At 35.7% G+C, this 13,884-nt stretch overlaps 1 long non-coding RNA gene across 1 annotated transcript; it reads left to right on the top strand.

Annotated features, from left to right (window-relative positions):
• Positions 1-1,913, top strand: LOC121796391. Its single transcript, XR_006049740.1, has 3 exons — positions 1-326; positions 1,280-1,363; positions 1,689-1,913. It is a non-coding gene; the product is annotated as an uncharacterized LOC121796391 (long non-coding RNA).
• Positions 1,914-13,884: the final 11,971 nt, after the last annotated feature.

Below are 13,884 nucleotides of genomic sequence, written 5' to 3'. Positions count from 1 at the left end.
AATTGTTGCACACTACCCACAACTTTTCAGTTTCCCCCTCGTCTCCCGGACTCCCCCTTCCTCTCTTGATTTCTCAAACCCTCCTTCCCCCCTCCAAAATAAAGTCACCGTACCCTCGTACGTTATCGCTGCCCAATCGCCGGCGAGAGTCACCGCTTACCTTTCCCCGTACAAAGCTTTTAATTGCGTACCATAGGCGCGCCACTGCCCAAACATGTCTCTGCCCATGCGACTAGTCACCGGCGCCACTGCTCACCTCCGAAAGCCCTTCCCCGGCGGCGACGTTTCCCACGCTACTAGTCGCTGCCCTTGTTGCTCCACGTGAGGTTTATTTCCATAGTTTAAAATGTTGTTTGTTTGTGAATCCTAATTTTTTCAATTCTAGGTTTTTATGTGGGAAATAGTTTGTGATAATTGTCTAGCTTATGATTTGGTTAACGATTTGGGTAAAATAGTGGATGAAGTAGATATATAAGAATTTAATTTTTTGACTCTTCTGTCTAAAATGAAGCATATGGTTTGTTCCTCTTGTGAAGTGGAGTTAACATGGATAAGTTGGGAAAGTTAGAGTTTTGAATGCTAATGGTTGTCGATTCATTAGTTGATTAACATAATTAGCCATCTGGAGAATCACCATTGCACCTTATTGTCATTTACACTTGACTTTATAAGTTTCACTCATTTATTAGAGTAATTCTTTTGCTTGGTCATACTATGGAATTATATAACACATTATCGTTTACGTTTTATAACTTCATTGATTTGTAGACTTGATAATGGGTGAATTTGTGAATAATAAGTTTACTTGATAACGGGTGAATGTGAATAATAAGTTTACTTGATAATGGGTGAATGTGAATAATAAGTTTACTTGATAATGGGTGAATGTGAATAATAAGTTTACTAATATTTGGAGCTATATTAATAATAATAAGAGACTTGATATATGTGTGTCTATGGCTATAAAAATGTTATCCCATTCACAAATTTAGAGACTCAACATTGTATTGCTTCAGTCATCTAAGCTAGTAAGTTGATGATGCATTGCCTTGGTAACTATCAGTAGCTATGTACCTAATCTGAATTTCACGTGCTTATAATAGTTTCTTACATTTTCTTCTAAGAGTTAGTGAGATTGCATATTGTCATGCATATTGATATAGTATATGTTTTGTATCTGATGTTCAAATAATAAAAGGTAGTAAAAACATAACCTTTATATGAGAAATACAGCAGGTACTAATGTTTATTAGCTTGATCTTTTTTGTTTATTGTGCAGTACTTTATGGAGTGGGAGAGAATAAGAAGGGTATTGAAGCCAATATGCAAGTTCTATATGTGCATATGGATAAATAATTTGAAGGTTTGTTTCTTCTTTCATTGATGATTGAAAATCTGATTGGGAACAAACAAGTAAAAGAGTGTTGGTAAATTCGTTAATAATTTGAGTTTTGTGTGATACGTTCTCTTTGTCCCGAGGAACAGGTAATACCTTATTACCTTAGTTATTTTCTTGATCTTATATTGTCAAATTATGGAATGTGGCAACTTTTTTATTAGCACAAAATAGGCATCAATAACAAAGTTAAGTGTTGCTAGCTTAATATTTCTCTTTATCATCAATTTTTATTATTTTGTTAGAGTTTGTTTATGTTGATTAATATTTTGCGTTTTTAATATCTTAACAGGAACACATGATGTTGTTGCGAAGATGAAGTTAGCTAAGTATTCTAATGCGGATGAGAATGTGTGATAAGGAGCTTCTAAGAAAAAACCTTAAGCGTTAGATAATTGTGTAGTCATGTAGAACTTTTTTGTATTTTCATTTTAATATTGTATACTTTGGTTTTATGGAAATTATTATATAAGTTTTTTATATGAATGTATGTTTTGTATTTAAAGTGATTGTAAAAGTGGAACTGAGTACGTTGGGAAATGGAAATGTACTTGTTTAATATTCAAATTCAGAAAAATTAAATAATAGTAATAAAATAATTTTTATATATTTGAAGGAGCAACCTGTAAATTATGCTATTTATAGATGAAAAATATGAATTATGAAATTTGAAGAGGCAAAATGTAATTGCAAAAATATATAGGTGGTCGTTTGTAATTTTCATTTGTATTAATCAATGTAATCACATATTACATTTGCTGGCACTTTCAAATGTCAGCAAACATATTGTTTTATGGCAATTTTAGGTGTAGTTATGATAGATATATGATTACATTTCACCTATCATTACAGTGACTCTGAGCTGCACTTGCATAGGATGCCATTATAGATAAAGTGCCATGACATCATTTTTGTGCTGACATTTTTGAGTGTCATATCACGCCATTTTTTTAGTAGTGATTGCCCCAATCGTTAATTTTCAAAAATTAAAAAATTTCCAAACAATTGAAGCCATAAAGAAAAAAGAATATAGAAAATCCATGTTTATATTAACTAATTAAATCTGTTTGATTGGTGACTTCACTGCTGAGATCAGAGGAATTTGCTGCTTATCACTAGAATCCAATCTAACACTCATACCACAAACTGTTAGATCTAAGATCTTATATTTCTCTTAAAATCAAACATAACCAATGTATTATGTCACATCTTTTTTTAAATATTAATTGTGATTTATAAGTGGGTTCATGCCTAGATATATCAGACAATATTCACATTGTTCCCTATGGGAATGCAACCAATATTTCTAGGAATATTGTCACTCACTAAAAGTACATCCTCACAGGATCACTTAAATTTTAAAGTATTAATTATAGGAATGTATAACTGGATGTTTCAAATCAATGATAATATAAAATATTTTGTTGAGAAATCAAGATAATCCATTATAAGAACAGCTGTGTTACATATGTCTATATAGGGTTTGGCTACTATAAAATAAATGATCGTTTATAATTTCAAAATTTCATATTTCAACCAAAATATACTACTACTATATAATTATTTTTCTTTTAGTTAGCTGGAGAAGACTGGCTTCCTAAATTGCTCTTTCTGAGCAGCTAAATTTCTTTAATTCGGTCTCTTTTATTTTCTATTTAAATTAAAAGAAAAAATAATTTTAAATAAATTTCAAGATATTACAAAGAATTGTGGAAAATCTTGTCACAAGTGACGTGTAACCTCTTATTATATGCTGTCAACAAATTTCATAATATACCAAAAAGTATGTCGCATATATGAAGCTTTTTATTTTCTTTTATTGGCTAAAACGTCAAAGTATGCTGCATCTCTCTCTGCCTTCTGTTGAGATTGTACGGTCTGTAAAATGACGTTAGATGGGCTTGTTTAGCATTCCTTTTCCATAAACAACGTACTTTCATGCAATATTTTCTGAGATAGTGCAGTTTTAAAATGTCCGCAGCGCTGTCTCTTATCCGTCTCATCTCTTCACTATTCATGAATCCCACTGTACTTTTCATCCCATCTCTTAACTAAGAAACATCACATGCAACCCTGTATCTCTTAACCGTCTCTTAACCATCTCATCATTTAACTATTCATTCAATTTTTCATTTTTAATTTTTATTTCCAACAAATTCAATTAATAAAAACACGCTTCATTAAATAAAATAAAATAAAATAAAATTACAACTTCAAATTCTAAAAAAATTTAAAAAACACATAATTAAAATCCTAAAAAAATATTTAAAAGACATAATTTAATTTCTTCCGCGCACTCTACTGGTTGCCAAAGTTTGCCCAAATGTGCTCCATTAGATCATATTGGAGTTGGCGTGGGCGGTAGAATCATGTGTCCTTGCTCTAATAGACAACCGATCTTGCATAGACGGATGCACTCCATTGCGAGGCGGACTATTTGCGGTAGAGCTTCCCAGGGTTTCAGGGTCGAACCAATTTCCCGCCTCAGGTCATTCGTCAGCGACAATCATGTTGTGCAAGATTATGCACGTATACATGATGTCGATCATATTCTCCATAAACCACGTACGAGGCTGGGCTTTGATAATGTTGAAGCGAGCTTGGAGAACCCCGAACGCTCTCTCCACATTCTTGCGATCAGCCTCTTGCTTCTGCGCAAAAAGAACCTATTTTTCGTTCACCGGCCTGTTGAACGTCTTCACGAAGGTTGGCCACTTCGGGTAGATGCCGTCGGCAAGTTAGTACCCCATTTTATACGACTGGTTGTTAGCGATGAAGTTGATGGCCGGCGCTTTACCATTCAAAACTTCGGTGAGGAGGTTGGATTGTTTGAGCACGTTGACGTCGTTGTTCGATCCGGGGACCCCGAAATACGCATGTCAAATCCATAGCCGGTAGTCGGCAACGGCCTTGAGTATAACGATGGGGTGGGTGCCTTTGTGGCCGCTCGTGTATGACCCCCTCCACGCCACAGGGTAATTCTTCCATTGCCAATGCATGCAATCGACGCTGCCAAGCATCCCGGGGAATCCGTGCACTTCTTCGTGAAGTCGGAGCAGAAACTGACAATCTGTCGTGGTTGGCCTCCGGAGAAATTCGTCGGTGAAGGCTGCTCGGACCCTTTTGCAGAAGTTTATCAGACACATTCTCCCATTGCTTTCCCCGACGTGCAGGTATTCGTCGAACACATCCGTCGTTTGTCCAGTAGCAAGCTGACAGATTGCTGCAGTACATTTCTGCAGCATCGTGTGACTGGGACGGCCAACGGCGTCGAACCCTTCTTGGAAGAACTCTTCCCGGGCTGCCAACGTATTTGCGATGTGCATAAATAGTCGTTTCCGCATGCGGAAACGGCGACGGAAGTAGGTCTCTCCCCATACCGTGTTGTCACTAAAGTAGTCGCGTACCAACCTTGCGGCGGCTTCTTCCCGGTTACGATGGATGTAAGCCCGGGATCGCCTTGGAGGCGCCGCAACTTCCTCCTTCTCCCAACGTCGATCTTATGCTAGCGATTCTTCCATTATGCGACGCATTTGCTCAAATGGATCCATAGATGATTTAAATTTGGGAGAAGAATTAAAGAGATGATTTGAGATGAAAATTGGAGAGGAAAGAGAGATGATTTGAGAAGAATAGATGTGTGTTTGTGTGTGTACTGATAATGAAAAGGGGTATTTATAGAATAAAAAAGAAAAAAATTTAAAAAAATTTAAAAATAACCGTTGAACGGTCATATTACCTTTTTAAATTTTTTAATTTTTTTTATTAAAATCAAATTTTTTTAAAAATAATTTATTGCGTCAGCGTGACGACGCCTACTCGCGGCCCGACGAGTCGGCGTCACGCCTAGCGCCAGCGCGCCACGTGGCGCCGGCGCGTGGCGAGCTGTCGCGCCAGCCATCCCTTCGGGACTAGACGATCGGCGAGACGAGACCGGGACGGAAGGCTGCAACACTGTCTCGCGGCCGCGTCTTCTCTCCGAGACGAGACCGAGATGCCCGCGAGATGCGTTGCGGATGCTCTTGTATTCTTGGTGTTTATTTGATTTTCAATTATCTTTTGAACTCTAAAAATATTGTTTCTTTTGAAGTTAGTGTAAGAATTGAAAATCATTATCAGCTCTTCCATTATGAATTTGGACACTACAAATAAGAATGACTAAATTTTTTTTAATGCAATTAAAAATAATAATTTGTATTTCTAATTATACCATTAACTCTTTAGAAAATATCGATGTCTCAACTAAAATTAGAAATGCAAATGGAAGTATACTAAAAAAGTAAAAAAATTAAGATAATTTATTCTCTAACTTATAGACGTTTTCTCTATATTTATTTCTTTAGAAGATAGTACTAAGTTATTTTTAGCGAGATTCCTAATAAATATATTTACTTGATGTGCGAATGCAGTATTTGGAAAACCTTTTTAGAAATTTCATTTTAAAAAGCTATACAAATATATACCATCAATAAATTAACAAAAATATTAGTGATAAATTGATTTACAAAAGAAAACTAATCAAAAACTTAAAAAAAAAAAATGCAATTTCACTTATTATCACAAGCACCAACAGTGATGCTGCGTTTACCTTGATTAATGGATCAAAGAAACACCCAAATATGACAAACGTGGCAAGCAACATGTCCAAACTAACAAGAAACAAGGAAAAATCACAACACCAACAACAATGAAACACTCTAATCCGCAGTCGTCTAGAAACCACAAAGAACCTAAATATACACACATATGTATCAATACATATATTATTTTGTTTGTATGAAGGAAATTGTGGTTGATCCGGTCCACAATTTTCAGTTTTCACACATGCCTAAGACCATCCGCAATGGGCGGACGATGGCACGCCCGATGGCGCGCATCGTCCACGCCATTCATCGTCCGCCCCCACTGTGGGTGTGTGGCATAGGCCGCGGACGATAGTCGTGGCCTATGCTTCGGGCGCGACTTAAACCGCGGACGATGACCATCGTCCGCGACATCGTCCGCCCCATTGTGAAGGCCGCGGACGATGGCACGCGGTTGTGAAATGGCCAGCTCGTTTCTGGTACAAGGAAGTCATCGCCGATGTCATATATGCGTGCATAATCATGCACAATATGATAGTCGAGAGTGAAGGCGGAAGCATCACCGATTGGAATGACGACGACCGTGCATCTAGCTCTGCCGGCACATCGACCGAGACACCCGATAGAGGGTTACCGTTAGGTTTCGATGAGGTTTTATCTAGGCCAGACATGCCCACCGGTTCCGGTTCCGGCGGTTAACCGCCGAACCGGAACCGGCGGTTCCGGAACCGGAACCGGAACCGGCGCAATATTCCCGAATCGGAACCGGCGCAATTCGGTTCGCGGTCCGGTTCAGGTTCAAGATATTTCGAACCGGAACCGTCACCGAACCGGCGGTGCGGGACGGTTCGGAACCGGCGGTTAACCGTGGAACCGCCGGTTTCCGGCGCTTAAATCGAGGCAGGGGGATGGGGGCCGGTGGTGATCTTCAAAAACGGTCGAAACCGCCGGTTTTTTCGGCGGTTAACCGGCGGTTAACCGGAAAAACCGGCGGTTAACCGCCGGTTTAGTGGCTTTCGAGGCGGCGCGGAGCACGAGGCGACAATGGAGCAGCTTTTGCAGACGGTTCGTTGACCGAACCGGCGGTTTTATTTCGGAAACCGGCGGTTTTTGGCCCGGAAACCGGCGGTTCCGCCGGTTCCGGCGGTTTTCCGCCAAAACCGCCGGTTTTGTGAAAATTCAAATTTTTTTTTTTTTTAAATTTCAAATTCGAATTCTTCCATTTTCCCCCTCATTTTTTTCTATAAATACCCCCCTCTATCCTCATTTACATTCACCCCACTCTTGTGTTAATAAGAGTTTCTCTCTTCAATCTCTCAATTCTCTCTCTTTGTCTCCAATTTCTCATTTGTGCTATTGTGCTTCCATTTAATTACGCAATTGCTACTCTTATTACGCATTGTTATACACTTATACAGTTATACTTGTTCCCGTAGTTCTATAAGTTGTCTTTCTTTCTCAATTACTAAAACAAAAAAAAATATATTATTCCATATTTCTACATTTCTACATACCATTCCAATATGTCTTCATCCCGAGAAGGTTAAAATATTTTTCACGTATTCCAAATGTGTTTTTGATTGCAAAATGCTTGGATCCAAAGTGGAAGTTGCATGGTGTTTATAAAATTTTAGACATGTACTATGGTTGTTTGCACGCTTTGGATTTTTCTCAACTCCGCGAAATGGGCTTGACAAGAGGAGAATGCTTCGAACTAAGTATTCCGGATGTTGATGAAATCAAACATAGGTTAGATAGTGCACTTCGTTCTCTCTACGCGGAATATGAAATGCGGTATAACACCGCTCACCAGGTACGTGCTCCTCCTAGTCCTTCTACATTTGATTTTGGTGGAGGGGATTTTTCCAATGTCATGATCGATCCCGACGTAGTATCACAATTGCAAGATCTATACGGTACTACAACCAATAGGACTAGAGCGACTAGTGAATTAGATATATATTTGGAATCGCGCTCTATTTTTCAAGATGCAGGTCCTCCTACTCAACAAATTGACGTCCTTAATTGGTGGGGAACACATGACAAAGAGTTTCGATACTCTCCATCATGGCTAAGGAGATATTCGCCGTTCCCGCTTCCACCGTCGCCGTTGAACAAGCTTTTAGTGTCGGCGGTTGTGTCCTAGACGACAAAAGGAGCAATCTCTCCGCCAAGAACATGGAAGCCACTATGTTACTTGACGATTGGGCAAAGGCGGACATGAGAGCACAAGAGCCGGATTTCGACTTCCGTGTAGAGAGTGATGGTGAAGAATTTTCTTCCGATGGCGATGACGAGGTCAGAAGCGATAGCACTCAACATTAGCAATGAGTCTTATTTGTGCTTGAATTATGCATTGTCTTGTTCCGATTTGTTGTATAAAGCCAAATTTCAAATTTAAAAAAAAAAAAAAAAAAAAAATTGAACCGGCGAAACCGCCGGTTCAAAAACCGGAACCGCCAAAACCGCCGGAAAACCGGCGGTTCCGAACCGGAACCGGAACCGCCCGGTTTTCGAACCGGAACCGGAACCGTGAAATAGCCTCACGGTCCGGTTCCGGTTCCGCTTCCGCCAAAACCGGAACCGGCGGTTCCGAACCGGAACCGCCGGTTTTCGAACCGTGGGCATCTCTAATCTAGGCAGGCCTCAATGCGCAACCAACAGGAGCATGCGCAGCTCATGAGCGACATGATTGAAGAAGTGTGGGCTCGTAACCGCAGTCGCTGAGTTTGCGTTTTTTATTATTTCGCATTGTAATGTATTAATTTTTATTAAATGAATGAAGTTTTTAAAATTCATATTTTAAATGTATTTTAGTTTTTTTTAATTCGTATGTATTTTGTAAATATTACAAAATTGATGATGTGGCGCGCCTTAGAGCGCCCACTGCAGGTGGAGAAGGAGGAGGATAAAAATACTGACGTGGCGCGCCATAGGGCGCGCCTTAGGGCGCCCCACTGCCTGATGGTCTAAGGTGAGTTGAATGGTGAAGCACCTTTATAGCATAAATTTGAATGAATATTCTCTTATGAGTTATGACAATCTTTTTCACTCTTTTCGTGGCTGACAGGCTTGAGGCAAAGTTGTGAGATCATGTGAAAGTCCATTAGATTTACATGAATCAGAGATCTCTTTTTTTAGGTACAATCTTTAGAAGATGTGGTATAAAAGAGAACATGCATTTACTACAAATGGAAATCTCCATGTGTTTGTTTATTAGGAAAGGGCAAAGAAACCTGTCAGAGCATCCACTTGCACACCACACATTTCTCCCACTCTCTTCTTGCTCCATCACAAGATTTTATATTCACAATTTGTCCATTCTTAAATTGTTTATAGTATAGTACTCTTTCCGTCCATAAAAATAGATACAAATTCCGTCTCATATTAAGTGTCACATTTAATGTGGGCACATGTTTTAAGAAATGTAAAAAAAATGGGTTGAATAAGTTAGTAGATTATATGTAACCCTTAAATATATTAGTTTTATAATAAAATATAAGTAGGATTGGTTGATGGAATGTGAGGTCTACTTCTCATTTATGGTAAAAATGAAATGTGACTCTTATTGTGGAACGGAGGTAGTAATATTTTCTTTTCTCTCGTCTATAGAAATAATCTATATTCATTTATTACAAAAAAAATTTCTTATCTTTTACTTTATCATTTATAGACCTCCTATCCACTACACAATTTCAACTATTTTTTTTCATTTTCTCTTACAATCAGTTACGCATTAAAACTCATATCATATATATCTACGACAATAATTAATGATCACTTCTATATTGGCTAATAGAATAAAATGAATACCATTCTAACAAATATTGAGTCTTTCATATAATTTGATATATATTTTTTTTGTGATACGAGCTTTTACAAAATATACTACAAATAATTAAGAACGGTAGGGGCTTAAAGCCCCTTGTGCATAAGCTTGTGTCTGCCACTAGTCTTTTTCTAAATTATGGTTTATGATTTAATAGGAACTTTCGTATAACAACTTATACTCCCACTGTCCCAAGATAAGCGAGTTATATTCCTTTTTGGGATGTCCCACTATAAGTGAGTCATTTTCCTTTTTGGCAAAAAATCCCCTCTCTTACTTCATTCTCCACATACTTTATTCTTTCTTCATTGCTTTACTTTTCTCTCTCCACTATAATTATTTAAATACCAATTCATTAAATCTCGTGTCTGAAAGAAGCGCTTCGCTTATCTTGGGATGGAGGGAGTATAAAATATTAATGAAATTTGAAGATGTTATATGAGAAAATTTGAAAGACTAGATTACATTAGCTACAATTATTCACCGCTTTAAATAATTTTGAAAAAGAATCATCTAGTAATAATAAATGTAGTTCATTTAGGTCATAGTTTCCCAACTAATCGGTATGGGATCCATTTTTCATTATTAGTGACATAATGTATATCAGATAAGATACAAAATTTCTTAAAACAATTCTTTATTGTTGACTTTCTTGATACAATTATCTCCAAGTTCTAATGCCATGATGATATTTAAAATTAAAAAGAAAAAAACACACGCACAAACGTGTGTATATATATGTGTGTGCATTTTTTTCTTCATAAAATTCACAAAAGAGTTACTATGATAATGCATCACAATTATGTGATAGACCAATAAATTATTCTGCTAAACCAATATTAAGCTATAAATTATTTTTGTATTAGTTTCATAAACACAAAACAACTGTCATAATCTTAAATCGGAACAGATGATTTTTGGCCCGACGGCTTGCGTGATCCAGCTTCTCTTTCACATAAACAGCTTATTTCTCTTTTTAATTATGCAATTTCATAATCTAAGAAAGCTGTCACGATAGGAAATTGAATAATAATAATAATAACAATAACAATAATAATAATAATAATAATAATAATAAAGTTGCATACGTGAAAATTGCAAAAAGAGATAGGAGTAGTTGTAAAATTAATGTACTTTATATTCTATTTGTCCACAAAATAGTTCTATTTTTTCATTTTTATCCTTCCATTAAATTAGTCTCATTTGTATTTACAAATTTTTTTCATTTTATTCTCATACTTTACTCGATTTTCTCTTTTATCTCATATTTTACATATTTGGCAATAAAAGTTTTATTGTCCACAATGGGACTATTTTTTTTGGAAGAAGACCACACATATTTAGACCATCCGCAGCGGTGAGCAGCATGCTCACCGCCGTCCTTGCCGCTGGCAAGGACGGAGCTCGTCCGTTGATGCGCCCTGCCGCTGGCAGGGTGGTGCTCTTAGCTAAGAGCACGTCCGTGCCAGCGGCAAGAGCACGAGGTGGCGACGTGGCAGCTTCTGATTGACCCGTTGATTTATCATTTTTTATTATTATTTTTTTAATAAAATCGAAAAAATCTGAAAAATTCAAAATTAATAAAAAAAATATTTTCTCACTTCCTAATAAAATATATCCATTTTTCCACACTTTTAATTTAGTTTTTTTCATTATTTTTACCCCAAAATTCATACTTTCATCTATAAATACTCTCATTTCAAACACAAAAAATGACACTATACTAAACAACTCTCTAAATCTCAATTTTTATGAGTTTAATTATATAATTTTTAATTTTTAGGAGTTTAATTATGTAATTTTTAATTTTTAGGATTTTAATTATGTAATTTTTAATTTTTAGGATTTTAATTATGTAATTTTTAATTTTATTTGTAATTTGTAATATTTATTGTGGTTTTTAAATGAATTTTAATATTATGGAAATGTTTTTGTTTAATTGAATTTTATATTATTTGTGTTCGTCCTTGCGGAAGAGCACAGTTGTGGGTATTGTGCTCTTGCCAGAGAGTAGGCATGAATAGTACCGCCCGGGCCCACAACCGTGCCGCTGGCAAGAGCACGGTTGTGGATGCTCTTAGTCTTTAGATATCATTAGTTCCTCTCACACATATTATATATATGTAATAATGTAAATATAATCGCCTCATTAGCTTCTGTAATTAATATTCTCCACTTTGATGCATTTAATGCGCCTCTATATTTTTCCTAAATCCGTTGCAGTCTTATCAAAGTCTATATTTGCCCAATAATTTTTCTCATTATTGTGGTATCATTCAATTATTTTATACTAATTAATTATTATGGGTCGCTGACTAAACATAGCTGTCTGGTTTGAGGAGGTAAAATTTACAAGTTGGATCAAAAAAGAAAAAAATCAACACTTTTTTCTCTTGCAAAGATCACATAATCTACCAACAATAATTTTGTGTTCTACTATGATTACACTTCCAAATCCTTGCGAATCCAATATTAATCATTCCATAGTTTTGAATTAGTGATTTGATGATGTTAATGACTTAATGGTGTATTATTAAAATAAAAATATCGATTTTATCTCATTGGCAACACAAAACATGATTATATTGTCAAAATAGTGCATGCTGTTGACTCAAATATTGATTAATTTATGTTTCTTTATTTTATTTTTCAACTAATGGTGAAACTCATCACCACCATCGAATAGTTTAAATAGATCAAAAATTCAAGATGGACCCATTTGAGATTTTTTTTGTTGTTCAAGAATGATAATTAGTTGAAAAATTGGAACGACTTATTCTATTTTGATTCGCATAAGTGTCATTAAATAGCTAGTTGAAAGAGATGGTCAAAGATAATATTTTCTAACTTAGGAAAGGAGAATTTAATAGTGGTCAATGAAATACTTATTCATATGTATAAATATTTGCAACATAACCTAATAAATTCATCACATATATTTGCATAATATTTCATAAAGATATAATTACACCGAGCAGGGGCAAGAGTGTTTGCCTTTTGTCTATAGTTGGTTCTCTTTTAAATTGATTTTAAGAAATTTAATTGGTGTGTATAATTATATAGTGATGGAGATAATAAAGTTCTCAGTTCCTTTTTCATTTCTTGCCACCATATAATGCTACAAATTTGATAAATTGATTCTAGATAGTCATCATGTGACAAGTCCTCTATGGTAAAAGAATTTTTGACATAAAGCATATTTTTCAAAGTTTCTCTTATTTTGATCTCCCAATCAATTTATGGTTCCACTTCATCAAGAAATGATTTCTTCAATCCTTTTTCATGTGAAATTTGATCCTATCGCTTATTACGATTATGCATTTTAAACTTTTCTATATTGGAGTTGACAAAAAAACCCATATTAGTCAATATATACTCATAATAGACACACATGTAATATCACCATAGTGTGAGTAGCTAAAATGATTTATTTTTTCTAGGGTTTCCAAATAGTACATTTTATTCGTGTTGTTATTTCTTGCTATTTTTAATAGATGAAAACATTCATCTTCTATCTAATTTGGCAAGAAAATTAAAATAAATGCATTGTGCAAAATAAAAATGACTTTACTAACATACCTATGTTAAGAAAAAAAATCAAATAAACATCGATTATAATTAAGACTACTAAAAAGAGTCAGAAATAATTAATATCAACCTAAACAAAATAATATGTTGGAAAAGAGAAAGAGATTTATAAGAATTATTTGCATGTAAACGCACAACTTTCGACATTATTTGTTTTTTTTAATTCAATTTTTTAATCTAAATACATGAACTCTAGTTTTTTCCGGAAACTAATTTTTGTCTAGCCGACGTGTTTGTCGTCGCCGACAACATTGCAGAAACAAAGATAATTAAAACTACGTCATTTTGTAAAATAAGTATATGAACTTCCAATATTTTCTGTTAATTTTCCTCAAATACACAACCTGCCAAACTTTAGGACACATTTCCATTTTCCCATGATTAATTAGAAAAGCTTAAATTCTGGTTTCAGGCTGTATTCTGTATCTGTGGCCCGATTTAAAACCCAATTTAATATTGGCCCGACAAAGTAAACTTGACACGAACCA

This window comes from Salvia splendens, chromosome 3, assembly GCF_004379255.2.
Source record: "Salvia splendens isolate huo1 chromosome 3, SspV2, whole genome shotgun sequence".
In the NCBI taxonomy this organism is placed as follows: Eukaryota; Viridiplantae; Streptophyta; class Magnoliopsida; order Lamiales; family Lamiaceae; genus Salvia; species Salvia splendens.
This window is presented reverse-complemented; position numbering and strand designations above follow the sequence as displayed.